Here is a 14957-nt window from a genome sequence, read left to right as displayed (position 1 = left end):
ATTTTACTTTCACTTTCGAGATTCACGATCGCATGTACTCTGTTTATACTATGGTGCAGCAGTACTTACCACACATTTTACAAGATCAGATGTTTGTCATGGTGCTCAGGATCTGTAAATCATTCCCCATCATCCTCCATCATCTCTCCTTACTCTGTTTATGTGGTAAGTGAAATCTTATCTGCTGTAACAGGCTACAGCTAGCAACGAGCTAACCATGTCCCTTCAGTGTCTTGCATTATTTTATTAGAACGTGTTATTTGCTTTCGGTGCCTTTCTGAATACAGACACCATCCCTGCACTTCACATCCCCTGCACAGCCTGGAACATAACCGTTATTTCCATGATCTGCCATTTTCGCTGTTGTCCTCGCTTGTTTCTCCATGGCTGGCGGCTGGCATAGAACATGGGTGGGTATATGCAAATGTTGGGGGCGTAACTATTAGTGATCCCGACTGTTACGTAGCAGTCGGTGTTATGTTCTGATTCGCCTGTTTTTCAGTGGTCTTTTTTATCCACGAGATTTAGATGAGAAGGAGGAAACAATGGTGTTTGAGGCTCACGGTATGTCATTTCCATGTACAGAACTCTTATTATTCAACTATGCCAAGGTAAATACAGTTTTCCATTCTAAGGGATCTTTAAATAACTTCTTAAATGCATTTTTTTTCTTACACACATCTATTGTATAGATTTAAATGACTTTGAATATATTGAAAAAAAAAATTTTTTTTTTAATCATATTGAAGAGAATTTACTAATATATTTAAAATGAAAATGTTCCATATATGAAATTTCGTGCTACAATTTGGAAAAACACTAGGGTGAGTAAATATCAGTTTTCTTTTTTGGGATGAACTATGCCTTAATATATTGTTTCTTTTTAGTGTAGACAGACAGTTGACGCTCCTCTTGTCTTGTTAGAATAAATTGTCTGTTTCAGTGCAGACAGACAAATTACTTGTCATGTCGCATCTGGATACTGTGTAAACTCAGTCTCTCTGAAATCTGTTTCTTTGTTCTAATTGTTTTACCAAAGTACAAGTTTTCATGGCTGATCAGTACCTCTCATTGTGACACATTACTGTCATGTGTTAAGATAAGTGGTTTAGACTGACTTATGCTGGTTCATTGTGTGTTTTGGCCAGCGTGTGCTGTGTTATGCTGTGGCGGTTAGTGATGACTCCAGATGACCCAAACCTTCCGTCAATAGTGCTCTGAAATAGGATTGTGTGATTTTAATGAGTCACATTTCTCCTGCAGTTCAGCTTTTACTGGGACACCACGTTCCCCAGTCTGACGCTCACCTCATGCGACTGCATCACTGACAAGTTCCACTTACCGTCATGGATGGTGTTTTCTTTCCTAATCAAATAATAGATAAATAACTTCCAACTGTTTTTTTTAGGGGATGTTAATATATAGAGTCATTTGAGACTGCAGTCACAGGCGGTTTATTCATGAAGCCCATTTTAGATCAGCAGAGTTTTGTTTTGATTTGTTTGTGTGTGTTTCAGACAGAGCGAGAAACAGAAATAGTGAAATGTTATTAAATATGCTAATGAAAGCCAGGAGATGCAGATAGGGGGTGTAAGTGTATCTTTGTTACTGAGCTTTTGCTGGGTTTGTGGCTTTACTTAGCTGTAATTTGGGGACAAAACTGTTCCCAGAACATAGCTAACTCTTGAATGTAAAAATGATTCATAAATAAGCTACTTTTTTTTTAACATTAAGGATCACAGTTAGTTTGTAGAAACTACACCACCAGTCAAAAAGTCAAAAGTTTTTGAACAGTAAGATTTTTAATGTTTTTTTTGTTTTTCTTAAAGAAGTTTCTACTGCTCATGAAGCCTGTATTTATTTGATCCAAAATACAGCAAAAGCAGTAATATTGTGAAATATTCTATCAATCGATCTATCTGTCTGTCTGTCTATCTGTCTATGTGTGTGTGTGTGTGTGTGTGTGTATATATATATATATATATATATATATATATATATATATATATATATATATATATATATATATATATATACGTCATCATATATATAGATATATACGTATATATATATATATAATATATTAGTGCTATCAAACGACTGATCACGATTAATCGCATCCAAAATATTTTTTTTGTTTACATATATGTGTGTGTACTGTGTATATTTATTATGTATATATAAATACTCACACAGGCATGCATACATTTAAGAAAAATATGTTGTTTATATTTTAAATGCATTTATATATAATGTAAATTAGATATACATGTATATGCAATGTTTTCAAAATATATACTGTATGTGTGTGTATTTATATATATATATATATATATATATATATATATATATATATATGCATAATAAATGTACACAGTATACACGCACATTATGTAAACAAAAACTTTTTGGATGCAATTAATCGCGATTAATCATTTGACAGCACATACATAAATATAGTATATGAGATAGATAGATAGATAGATAGATAGATAGATAGATAGATAGATAGATAGATAGATAGATAGATAGATAGATAGAAAGAACTATGCACAGTAAATTTGGCATATAGGCATGTGTGTAAGTGAACCTACCGTATATTGTTGTGTCTTTTTGAATGCATGCTGCAGGCGTGTGTGTTGTATGTTTGTATGTACAGTAAGAGAGAGTGTGTGTGTGTGTGCGTGTGTGAGAGAGATTCAGATAGCGGGACAGGGAAAGATCCATAGAGCTCATTGGACTCTGAATAATGAGGTGCATGGTAAAAGATGGAGGTCATACAGGGATGCTTGCCCTCATTCATCAGAGCTGGCGCACCTCCATAGAAAGACTCTTCAGAAACATTAAAAACTGCCTCCAGGGCCACACACACACATTCCCTCTTTCTCTTTTCTCTCTTTTAGTCTCCACAAGCTTGTTTTGTTGCCAAACTTGCAGAGCCAGCAAACTATATAACTTGCCCTGTAGGGGCAGTAAAAAAAAAAAGAAAAAAAAAATCTGTGTATGTGCTTTTTATTTATTTTTTTGGTGTTCGGAGTCTAGTTAAGCTGTGGTTTACGGTACAATCTTCTCTTTAAATATACAGTGAGCAGATTCCCTGAAGTTGTGTCATCTTTTTTGTTCACTGCCATTTTTATGGTCATCAGTCCTAATCTGTTCCTTTGCAATCCACAGTCTTCTGGGTCTTGTTCTCTGTGTTTTGGAAATGTAGTGGAGGGTGCGTCTACGGTTTGCCGCTGCACTTCTGGAGTGTCACAACATCGTATATCAACTGTAAATCAACATTTGGCTAAGGAGTAGAGTATTGCTTTTGTAAAACATTTTATTTTAGTATGCAGTAATTTTGCTTCCTGTCATGTCACCTATTAACAGACCCATTTTGGCATTCATTTGTTGAATCAATCTGTCTATACTAAAGCCACATGGTCCATATCTTGGTCGATATTAGGGATGCTTTTAATTCGTTAATGTTGGCTGATATTGGATATTTAAGCATTAACTTAAATATTTCTAAACCATTGTTAGTTAATAATTTAATAACAATGTTAAATGTAGAAAATCTGATTAATTTATAACCATTAATATTAATTAATATCCAATTATATTAATTAATTATTCATTTTTCAAACTGTACTTTATAACATTGCAGTATTATAATTTACTTTTTTAAAACTCTATTTTACACAAAGTAGTATAGAATTTGGTAAATTATAGTTTATTAAGCTGTTCCAGGCCATAAGGCTGGTTTGTTGCTGGTCCAAGATCTACTAGAGGTGAAGATCTACTACTGATGAACTGAGTAATCACCGATTTGGAGAAGTTGCAACCCAGCTACCTTGTTCCAAAAGACTAGTCTGGTTTTATCTGGATTTTTCCAGCAGCTAATGAGAGATTTCTTTGTAGTGCACATAGACCTTACAAGAGGACTTGGTGTTAACATAAATCTCTGTGTGGATGTGCACCAGGGTATACTTGTTCATGCATGATAGAGAGCTGCTCCTGGTTTGTCCGCACCCCCGGGAATCTCACTTCCCCACATACGTCCAGCATTTTTCTTCAAGATTAATGGAACCTGCTGGCGAGGCTAATTTGTTGTTAATGGGGTTTACCAAGAACAGATAAACTGCTTTTGAAGACATTTTCCCAATCCTTGTTCCTACAGGCTGCTGTCCTGTTATAAAATATGGATATCATTCTACTAGTTACAGTGGGACCTGTTTTGCATATCGCATGGTACATGCAAATGATCTTGATGTAGGCAGAATGTGATGAATTATTAATGAGGAATCCATGTTATCTGCTTTTTTTTAAATTTTCTGTTACTCTGTTGATGGTTTAGATGTGCTTTGATCATTTGACTTTCCCATAAGATTTTGATCTTTATGGCGTTGCCAAGATACTCGCAGAGTTTTACATTTCTAGTCCAAGCATACTGGAATTTCAATACAAATGTGGTGCGAGCAAAACAAATTAAAAATAATTATCTGGCATTGAAAAAACATTATTATTACCATAGTAATTAAATATAACAGTTTAATTAAAAATATATATTTTTCTAGTTGATATTTTAGGTAAAATATAATTTTACAAAATTTTATTAGATATAAAGACTTTTTTATAGCTATTGTTTTTTTCCAAACCAAGTGAGGGTTGTGCTTAAAACAAGGAACAAATTTATGTTTTATCATGTTTTAAGGATGTTTAGATATACTACTGCTCAGACATTTGGGTTCAGTTAAATTTTAAAATATATTAAAATAGAAAATAGTTATTTTAATCAAATAAATGCATACTTATTGAGTATAAGAGTCTTCGTTTAAATTTTAAATGGTAATATATTTGTAATTAAGAAAAGCCTATTTTTATAAAAAAAATATTTTTTTCATTATATATTTTTTGTGTACCGTAAGACACTATGAAGAAGCGTTCACTAATTAACAAGCAATCAAATGCAGATTCATTATTTGCATTATTCAGACGTCTTCACCTTGTCGTTCCTCTGCAGTACTCATCTGGAGAAGAGCCTGCAGATGCTGATGGGCCGCTTGGACGACATGAGTCAGGACTTTGTCAAGTACAACAACTACTGCCGCAGTCTCAGCAAGCAACAGAAACATCAGGTAATCCATCAAACGGCTACACCTGTCTTTTTATCTAGAGATTTTCCCACACTGTTTCTGCCATAGTCGTGAACGATACCTCAAATCATCCAGCTTGTTGAGAAAAGGTGTGCTATTACTTTGAAGTGATCAGATTTTCACTTAGCAGACGGTAGAGGAACAGAGCCATATCTTGGGACCAGAATATTACAGGGACGTGGGAGTGGGCTGTGAACGATTGTGACATGGAGGGAGCGCACACTTTTGAATGCTTTGATGTGCTTGAGAGCTATCATATTGGACTTACATTTTTTTTAAATGCTAGTTACCGTTAATGGTAGCTTTGCTAGCGTGATGTGTGCTCACGGAAAAATAGGTTGTCACCACAAAGATCACAATAAGGGGCTTGCGCTGAATGAGCGTCTGACGAGGCTTGATGTTTCACTCTTGATGTTATGCTCTGTAAGATATAATTATAATACAGTTGTAATTGATGAAACTCTGCAACGAAACCCAGGAATTAGCTCTGAGGCTGTAATCAAAGCTTTGTTTCAAAAACACAGGCTGCACCTTGGAGGGTTGGTACAGTTTTAAGCAATTAAAGATTGTGCTCTTAAATAAGTGTTTATTTTTTTAATTCACAGTGTAGACAATAGAATGTGTGATTCTCATAAAAACGGTCAAGAAATGTTTCGATCATATTCCACCCCGAAAAGCAAAAGACATAAAGAGGAAATTATAGTTATTTTGCATTTTTGCATGAAGAGATCAAATAATATTTCAAGGTTGTTTTTACACATCTCTCCTGTAAACAAATAAATAAATAAATATAAAATTAAAGGATAGATTTTATGTAACTGTAAGGAAAATAATGAACTCAAATATTTTTAAATATTTCAAATTTTTTACATTTAAAAAAAAGAATTGCTCTGTATAGAATTAAACAGTTTAAAAAATAATAATAATAAATGTTTCTTAAATTCCAAATCAGCATATTGGACTGATTTCTGAAGGGTCATGTGACATTGAAGACTGGAGTAGTGGATGCTAAAAATTTGCCATTTGTTATAACAGGAATAAAGTACATTTAAAATAAAGTTTAAAATAGAAAAGTTATTTACTTTTTTTTTTTTTTTTCTTCACATGATTAAAGATTTTACTGTATTTTTGATCAAATGCAGCCTTGGTGAGCATACTTTAAGTGTAATAATAATTTAAGATAATTATAATTTCTTATAATTTTTCATAAACACCACACATTTATGAATGCTATTGTATATACAGAAAGTGGTACACATGTAAGGCTACATCATGTACTGAAATTAAGCAGATTTTTACTAACAAACTCTTAGTGGTCCAACAAATAGTTTTTATTGTCTCTATGCAGAGTTTTAGGGTGAAGTATGACCTTGATGTTTCTTCATGAGGTTCATCCCAGTTCAAGAGTTTTCATTCATTTTCAAATATAAGGCTGCAAATCTTCCTGTTCATGCGAGAGTGTCTGGGATTGTTGTGCCACGCAGCCAACCAAGGCACTGACTCTATAAAGTCAGTGAAGTTAAAAGAGATTTATTGAGTGGCTGTGTATCAAGGTCTGTATGAGACAGGAGAGGCCATCTTAAAAGGTTGCCTCTCAGAAGATTTGCTTTCATTCAGGCAGCCCGGAGGTTAATAACAAAAGACTGGGATATCAAGTTCAGAATAACTGTTTGTTCTTCGTCCCTCTACAGTACATTCAGAGACGGCAACAGGAGAACGTGCAGAGACAGAGTCGAGGAGAGCCTCTGCTTTCTGAGGAAGACCTGAGCAAGATGTTCAAGCATCCTCAGCCGCCTCCACGAATGGACACCCTGCTCATTTGTAGTATGTCATCTTTCCTTCAAGGATTTGATATTATAAATAATATATCATATATTTTATCATATAAATAATTTATTATATAATACACACACACACACACACACACACATATAAATATGATATAAACATCAGCAAGAACACCAAATTGCATATTTTTGCTCAGTTTGGGAATTTTTCCCTCTATCTCTTCGTTATCGTACTATATGAGCCATAAAAACCTTAAATATGATACTTAACAAAAAAAACACATGCAAACATTTTTAATCTAAAAGTTCAAAATGGTTCAATAAAAAAAAAAAAAAAAGGATTTTTCAAACTATTATTTCATATCAGTTTGTCAGGCTTTTCAACATAAGTAGAAATATATCATGTTTACACATTACAAGTTGTGTTTACAAGCAATAAGTGCAATAATTAGTGTCTGCTCAGTAATGGAAGCCAAATCTCTGCTCTTGAGCGATGTGAGGCATCCCAACACAGCGCTAACCGTCTCATTTGGATCTGAAAAGATTTGGACTTGTCCCTTTTTCTGTCCTGTGGAGTTGAGATGGAACGGAGGAAGGAAGGGAGGAGAGGTAATTTATGAGGAACATTACAGAGGCCTTGCCAGAGATTGATTTAAAGCAATTGTTTCTAACTTGTTATGGAGGTAGTATATTATAGATCTGCCGCTGTCTGAGAGAAAATAGCTGGAGGAGGGTGATATGCCTGTCATGTCATCTTGTACCCTGGACTGCTGGACTCTGTTATGTAACTCTAGAGTCATGCTGTTTAGTCAGCAACACGCTGTTTCCGATTTTGAATGTTCAGCCTTTGAAATGGATTATATTATGGGGCATTTTTGCAATCAATCAAAATGGTTTGTTTGAAAACAAAAATAACTGACAACGAGAAGTTTATATATATATATATATATATATATATATATATATATATATATATATATATATATATATATATATAAAATAATGTATTAATATAATGTAATAATGTATATAAAATAAAATATTTTTTATTTTAATAATTATAGTATAATATGTACATTTGTATTATCTATATATGCACAGTAATAGTATATATTTTTTAACTATATGATAAATATAATACAATATAATGAAATGCCAATAAATTAATATACAAGTATATATAAATAAATATATATGGTCTTGTGTGTGTGTGTATATATATATATATATATATATATATATATATATATATTAAGATCAGAAGAAATGCAGACAAAATGGCATCAAGTAATAGTATTTGTTTCCTTGAGCAGCTCTTTGTAGTGCTGTGGAGTAATAGCTTGATCTGGGGCTGAATTAAATGCTTGTATGTGCCGTGGAGGGGAGCACATCATCTCTCACCATTTCTTAAGGTCTTTTAAACTCCAAACTCTTCGGTGGCGTGAGCAGCAGCGCTGCCAAGCGGAAAGACAATCACCTAAGAGCTCGATGGCCAGCCTTCAGTACATAATGGAGAACATTAACTGAGCCACTTCAGCGGGAAGCCCACCCTGCCTCTGTTTCTCTTTGTTTCTCTCGCTATCTCTGTATCCTGTACCTTCTTCAACCCCCTTGCAATAAACTACAGTGTTTTTGCCTTGAATTTTATATTAAAATTTTTTCCCCATCTACTCTTTAGGTCAAATCAACACATACTGCCAAACCATCAAGGAGTTCACATCTCAAAACCTGGGCAAGCTTTTCATGGCTGAAGCTCTTCAAGGAATAAGCAGTTAGACTTGTGCTACCTACACTGTCCTATGATTGGTCAAGAGTCACCGGTTCCATTTTTATGACTTTTTCTGTGGCTATTTTAATACAGTGGTCCATTGGTTTTAGATTTTTGTTTTACCATTACTAGACCAAAACATAAGCTTACAGGTCATTTTATTTAAGCATGTACAGTATAAATGCATATTAAGCGTATCAGCACGGACCAAACAGTTATTTTTGAGAGGAACCCATGTACCTGTCTACAATGTGTGAAAAGGGATGTTGGAAATTTGATTATATATTGGATCGTGTCCACTTTTGAAATGGTCATTTAAGAGAGAGAGATGTGCCATCCTTCTAGCATGATTGTTTTTTTTTTTGTTTTGTTTTTTGTTTGTGTTTAATATTTGTACAGGAGCAAGTTGTATCAGCAGGGGAGTCTTGAAGTCTTTTTACAAGCCTGTAACTAAGATTTTTCTTTTTCTTAAAATGATTTGGTCAGAAATCTCACTCTATGCTATATTGCAAAGGAGCAATTTAGGGATCAAATCAGTCAATTTGTACAAGCCATTGTGTTCTTTTAGCCAAATATGGATGGGAACAGTTGTAATTAGAGCACAGCACTGTAACACTGCCCCCTTCCCTGTCAGTTTACACCAGGAGTCTGCTGCTGGGCATTAATTTCAGCCCACTGTTCCCTGTAGTCGAGTGACACTGGGGTTTGCGTGACGTTTGCCGCCCACCACCTCTCCGCCGTCCACCCACAAGCTACCTGCTACAGTCATTAGCCTTCGCAGAATGTATTTTAAAATTTATTTCCACTTCACTTCAGGTGATTAAAGCAGATAAACCATGACAATAAAACTCTTGAACTTCAGCCGCCCTGATGGATGATTGCAAAGAGTTTGAGTCGTAATTGCAGCGATGAGCTTTTGACATAACACGACGTGCCCAGCCTTTCAAAGAGGAGTGCGCCATTAAAACCCAGCTGCATGAAAAGAAAAATAAAATGCAAAAAAATTCTAGTTTTGAATGTCCTTTTCTACCTCTAGATACATTCCATGTCACCTTTTGCAGGTGAATTACAGTAATTGCAGTACTGACCTTATGCCCTTGTAATTAAATACTATATCCTGTCATAATGGAAATTATTCCATTTTATGGAATCAGGAAGGATTTTGCTTACTGAAGTAAAAGACAGTTAATGACATAAATACTATAAATCTTCATCCTTAATAGAAAAAGATAAGTCAGAGGTCTCATGACTGACGTCTTTTCAGGCACCTACAGTAGGTATATTTTAAAGTCTGACTCATTTCAGGGACATTACAATTAAAGGAAAAATATGGAATATTTTTCAACCATTAATGCTCATTTCAGAATTAATTTATACTTGTATTACAATTATATAATGCAATATTGATAGTTTATAATATAATATTGATATATTCAACCTTAAAATTCTTGTTTCAGAATTAATTTTGGCTATAATATATTTATATGTTATGATATATATCTGCTTTATAATATAATAATATATATTATGATTATATAATTTAATATTGATATTATGCTTATATTTTCTCTTATATACTTTAGATCAAATATCCACTGAGAAAGATGCTTTTGAGAAATCTCAAAAAATACAATAACTATTTGCTTTCAAATCTATAAAAGATAACAGTAATTCTATATAATTGTCTGTAGAATGCACATAATTCCATGTTTTTCTTCCATAAATGCTTGTTTTAAGAATTAATACATACACACACACACACACATTTTTAATATATATAAAAATGTGTGTGTGTGTGTGCTTATATGTATATGTGTGTATATATATGTATATAAAATGTATTTATTTATTTGTATACATACCATTATTTTAAAAATGCTTGTTTTTATCTTATATACTGTAGATAGAAACCTTTTGAAATAAAATCACACATTTTCCAGGATCAGAGCTCTCTATTCCACAACAAAGTCTCACTGTTTCATGTAATTGATAACTGTCAAGATTTAACCAACGCCATGATTTCAGTCCATTTAAAGGCCAGTTGTTTTTCCCTGATGGTTAATCTAGAGTTTAGCTAACCTGACTTGGTGATGAGCTGTGTTTGAATCTGCAATAATGGAGGGATGAATTTCTCCCTAAAGCCTCATTGATTTCTCTCTCTCTCTCTCTGTGTGTGTGTGTGTGTGTGTGTGTGAGCGGGTGGCTTAGAAGACATTGATTTGAGAAGCAGTAGTAGCGGTGATGGCTCATTAGGAGCTTTCTTTGAACACTTTCATTGTGTTTGTTTTAGGCTGGTAAGCCAGAGGTGCTACAGCTTTTGTTCTATTATTGATGAAGTCCCACTTGTTTCCACACTTTTTGAGGACATTGCTCCACAAGCCAGCAGAAGTTGTTGTTTGATGTTTGTGTTAGTTGCACTTGTTTTTAAAGGCAATATTGTAAAAGGCATGTGCTTCAGTTTAACTGTTCCTGACACTTTTTAGGAATACACTGTGGTGTCCCACTTCTTTTAAGCATTTTTAAGGCACAAATTTAATGTTTTTGTTGTTGTGAGAACTAGGATTGGTTGGAAACACTATTATGTAGCAAAATTAACCTATATGTAAACAAATATGAAGTGGTAATTTTTAGAATTTTTGCATTCTTTGCATGTTACTTAAGAAAAACCGAATAGCTGTTATTTTGAAAACCTTCTGGGTCTTTTTTTCTCTTTATTACTTGATTACAAAAATGCTTATTAATTATTTACTAATTAGATTTTTTTTTTTTCTTGCTAGAAAAAAAATTCAACAAGTCACACTTCATCGTGGAAAGTGCCTCTTGGTAGAGGTTCTTGATTCCAGAGAAGATGGAAGAATGATGTATTTAAGGCAGGAGGTCATCCAACTTTTTTTTGGAAGAAGCAATGTCAAGATATTCTTAGAAACCACAATGGTCACTCAGCTTCCTTTTGACGACACACACACAGAACCTACACAAATGCAGGGCGCGCAAATGAAAACTGAGCCCTTGAAAAGTTTTATGTAGCTATGCTCTGGTACAATGGTTACTACAATCTTCTATAAACAGGCAATTCCTACTTTTCCACTCTAATATAGGTTCTGTAATAAGTACCCTCCAACATTTCTTGTCAAAATTTCTCTTTATTTTGTTGGCAAGGTGGATTGAATACTTGAACTGAGTTACTGGCAGCCTTCAGAGGGTCTCGCAGAGGCAGATGGGGAAAAGCATCTGTGATGAAACAGCTGAAATCAGGTTTAAACATTAGCACCTGCTTTTTTAGACAACAAAATCTGACCTTTGACAGCAACATGTTCAGTTCCATCAGGAGAGTTCACGTTTAGTGAACATCAACATTTATTTTCATTATTTGTTAACCAATGTTTTGTTTTGTTTGGAAAATGTTCTGTTAGTCAGGTGTTTCTCATTAAGGTAATTTTAAACTTGTTACGTGAATTTAACAAATTATGTGTGCTCGTAAATGTCATTTCCCATTAATTGAGTGCTTGTTATCGGGGAACACCTGTATTTAATAACCCACTATTAAAAGACCTTATTATTTAAAATGAAATAACAGAAAGAAAAAGAAAAGCCCTCAATAGCCTTGAAATACTTGCGGGCTGAATACAGACTAAGTGATGTCAGAATTTATGGTCTATGGTAAATAATTGCAAATGCTATTAACCTGAAACCCATTTAAACTCTTACTAATAGTGCACTCACTATAAATTGATACAGCTACGCTAAATGGCTTCCAGTCATCCCTGTAGATATTTCTACTGTTAATTCATTAGAGCGCATCCTCTGCATTGCTGCTGCTGCTCCTGCTGTCCTTTTATTGACAGGTCAGTGACAGATTCTGTCTATCTATGTGTGTTTGTATCTGTCTCCTGTCTGGCTGTGGCTCCTTCATATGTGTTTTACATGAACAAATGTGTTCTAATGGGTTTGTAGTAAAGTTGCAATCACACCTTTTAACACTTGCAGTAGTTGATCAGATAATTTATGAGAAAATTACAAAATTAGTCTTTTGTGTTTCCTGAACAACTGTAAATTCTTTTTATTTTTATCTAAAGTTTTATATGCAACTTTCTACAACTTTCAACAAGCTGAATGTACTTTTATAGTTCAATTAAAAATAAATAATCCAATGGTTGACCTAAAATAGATCTCAAAGAGTCTGTCTTAATTTTTATGTATGTGTGTGTGTGTGTGTGTGTGTGTGTGTGTGTGTGTTTTAAATTAAAATCCCGGTGGAATTCAGACATTGCATGAGATGAAATAAAATGGATGTAATAATAAAGTCCCATGATGATTTAAGCAAATGTTTTAAACTCAATGGATTTATTTAATTTTAAAAGAAAAAATAAATTTCTCAAGCACATTTATGCATGTTTGAAAGAAATGGGGCCTATTACTGTAAATGTAATAAACAGTGGTTTTGGAGAATCCTGTGCTACTGGTTGGGTTCAGAGTAATAAGAAGTGAAGTGCTTGCTGGTAAGTCACTCACTAGTTACCGGGAGGCAGTTATGAGCTCATAGTAGTGCTAATGTAAATACACCTCTATGAATTACAGCAGAAACACACAGCATGATGCATACGGATGTCAATTCATCTTTGTTTTTATAGCACTTTATACAATACAGATTGTGGCAAAACAGCTGAACAGTAATAAACAGAAAAATAGCAGAATCCGTTATGGAAGTATTCAGGTATGGCTACATGATAAATCACATTTTAATCATCATCGTCAATTGTGCTTCTCTTGATTTATTAAGCATAAGATGTTTGCAGCACAGCACACTCTTAAAAATAAAAGTTTTAAAAGCGTTAGTGTGAGGAACATTTTATAATCTAAAGAAGCTCTTGTGCATTGAAAAGGTTTCTTGAATGTTAAAAGTTCTTTACTGAACCAAAGATAAAAGAACCTCAGTTTTTAAGAGTTCTTATTTGAATTTGACTGAAACTGTCCATTTAAATGCATTAGAAGGTTTGGCATATGGCTGCTATACTTTTTTGTCTGGATGTTCAAACCATGTGTGACACTTTAGTTGGAATAATTTGCATATAACATTATGTTGGAGACCGAGGGATTTTTGGAGCTCAGTACAGCAGCAATTGTTTTGGTTGACCTTTGAAAACTTGAAATAATTGCATAGTTTTAGGGTGACTGAATAGTCACCTATATTGGAAAACTGTAGAAAACTATTACAGCTGTAATTTTCTTATACTGAAACTGGTTTTGAAAATTGTACCTTAAAAATCTGTATTGAGCAGAAAATTAAAACATAAAGCCAAGGCTCTGTATTGGAACAGTTTAGTTCAGATACATGATTTGAAGCTGAATCTATTTGCAATTGCAGCAATTACCTACTTTCAAACTGAACAGGAAATGAAGTCTATTTCTTTATGTTCAAAAGAAGAGAACGATTTTTACATAAGCACTGCACTGTGTCTTATATAAACTTGATATTCCTGAATGAGGAAAATTTGGGGTCAGATGTGTCAATTGCGCATCAATAGGAAATTGCGCAATTACTTTATTTTAGAGATGCACATCAGAAGAGTGATTTCAAACTGAAATCTTGCCATATACTCTCATGAAATCTCCTAATAATCTCCCAATACTACTGTTCAAAAGGTTGTTTTTTTGCTTTTGACAGAAGTCTTTTATATTCACCATTGCTCCATGTATTTGATCAAGATTTCAATTTGAATATATTTTTAAAATGTAATTTATTCCTGTGAAGGCAAAGCTGAATGTTCAGCAGCAATTACTCCAGTCTTCAGCGAATCCTTCAGAAATCATTTTAATATGCTGATTTGCTTTTTAACAAACATTTCTTTTAATGTTATTTATTTTTGTTTTCTTATCCCCTTTCACTCGGTCATCCTGATAATTGTGAAATGACAGTGGCGGCAGGGAAACGTTGCTTTTGAGTAAGGAAACTTCATCTGTTACAGAAGCGGAGCCGCCATGAGGGAAGGGAGGATTCTGTGCTGTGAATGGCATTGAGCTTGGCCAATGTTAATGCCACCTGACAGGGCTGAGATTAAAGCTGGGCAGAAGGTGGAGGAGCAGGGCTCTGCCTTTAGGACGGGGGAGGATATTGATAATGGCTCGCAGGGTAATGACATAGGGTTTAGTGCAGGTCAGAAGGATCAGCTAATGAAGACTTATGTGTGGAGGAGAGGAAAGCATTACTTCAAATCAATGCCGCCTAAGACCGAGCGCCTGATAACCTTGGATCAGAATTAGCTG

General features: G+C 34.2%; 1 pseudogene across 1 annotated transcript in view; it reads left to right on the top strand.

Moving 5' to 3' along the window:
- Positions 1 to 8807, top strand: part of LOC306885792 (eukaryotic translation initiation factor 3 subunit H-B-like) — a 59556-nt pseudogene extending 50749 nt beyond the window's left edge. The window contains exons 6-8 of the transcript XR_013785936.1: positions 5006 to 5120; positions 6830 to 6962; positions 8604 to 8807. The product of XR_013785936.1 is annotated as a eukaryotic translation initiation factor 3 subunit H-B-like (transcript). The remainder of the gene's footprint in view (positions 1 to 5005; positions 5121 to 6829; positions 6963 to 8603) is intronic.
- The last annotated feature ends 6150 nt before the right edge of the window (positions 8808 to 14957 follow it).

The sequence above is a fragment of the Barbus barbus genome, assembly GCF_936440315.1.
Source record: "Barbus barbus genome assembly, chromosome: 19".
Lineage (NCBI taxonomy): Eukaryota > Metazoa > Chordata > Actinopteri > Cypriniformes > Cyprinidae > Barbus > Barbus barbus.
This window is presented reverse-complemented; position numbering and strand designations above follow the sequence as displayed.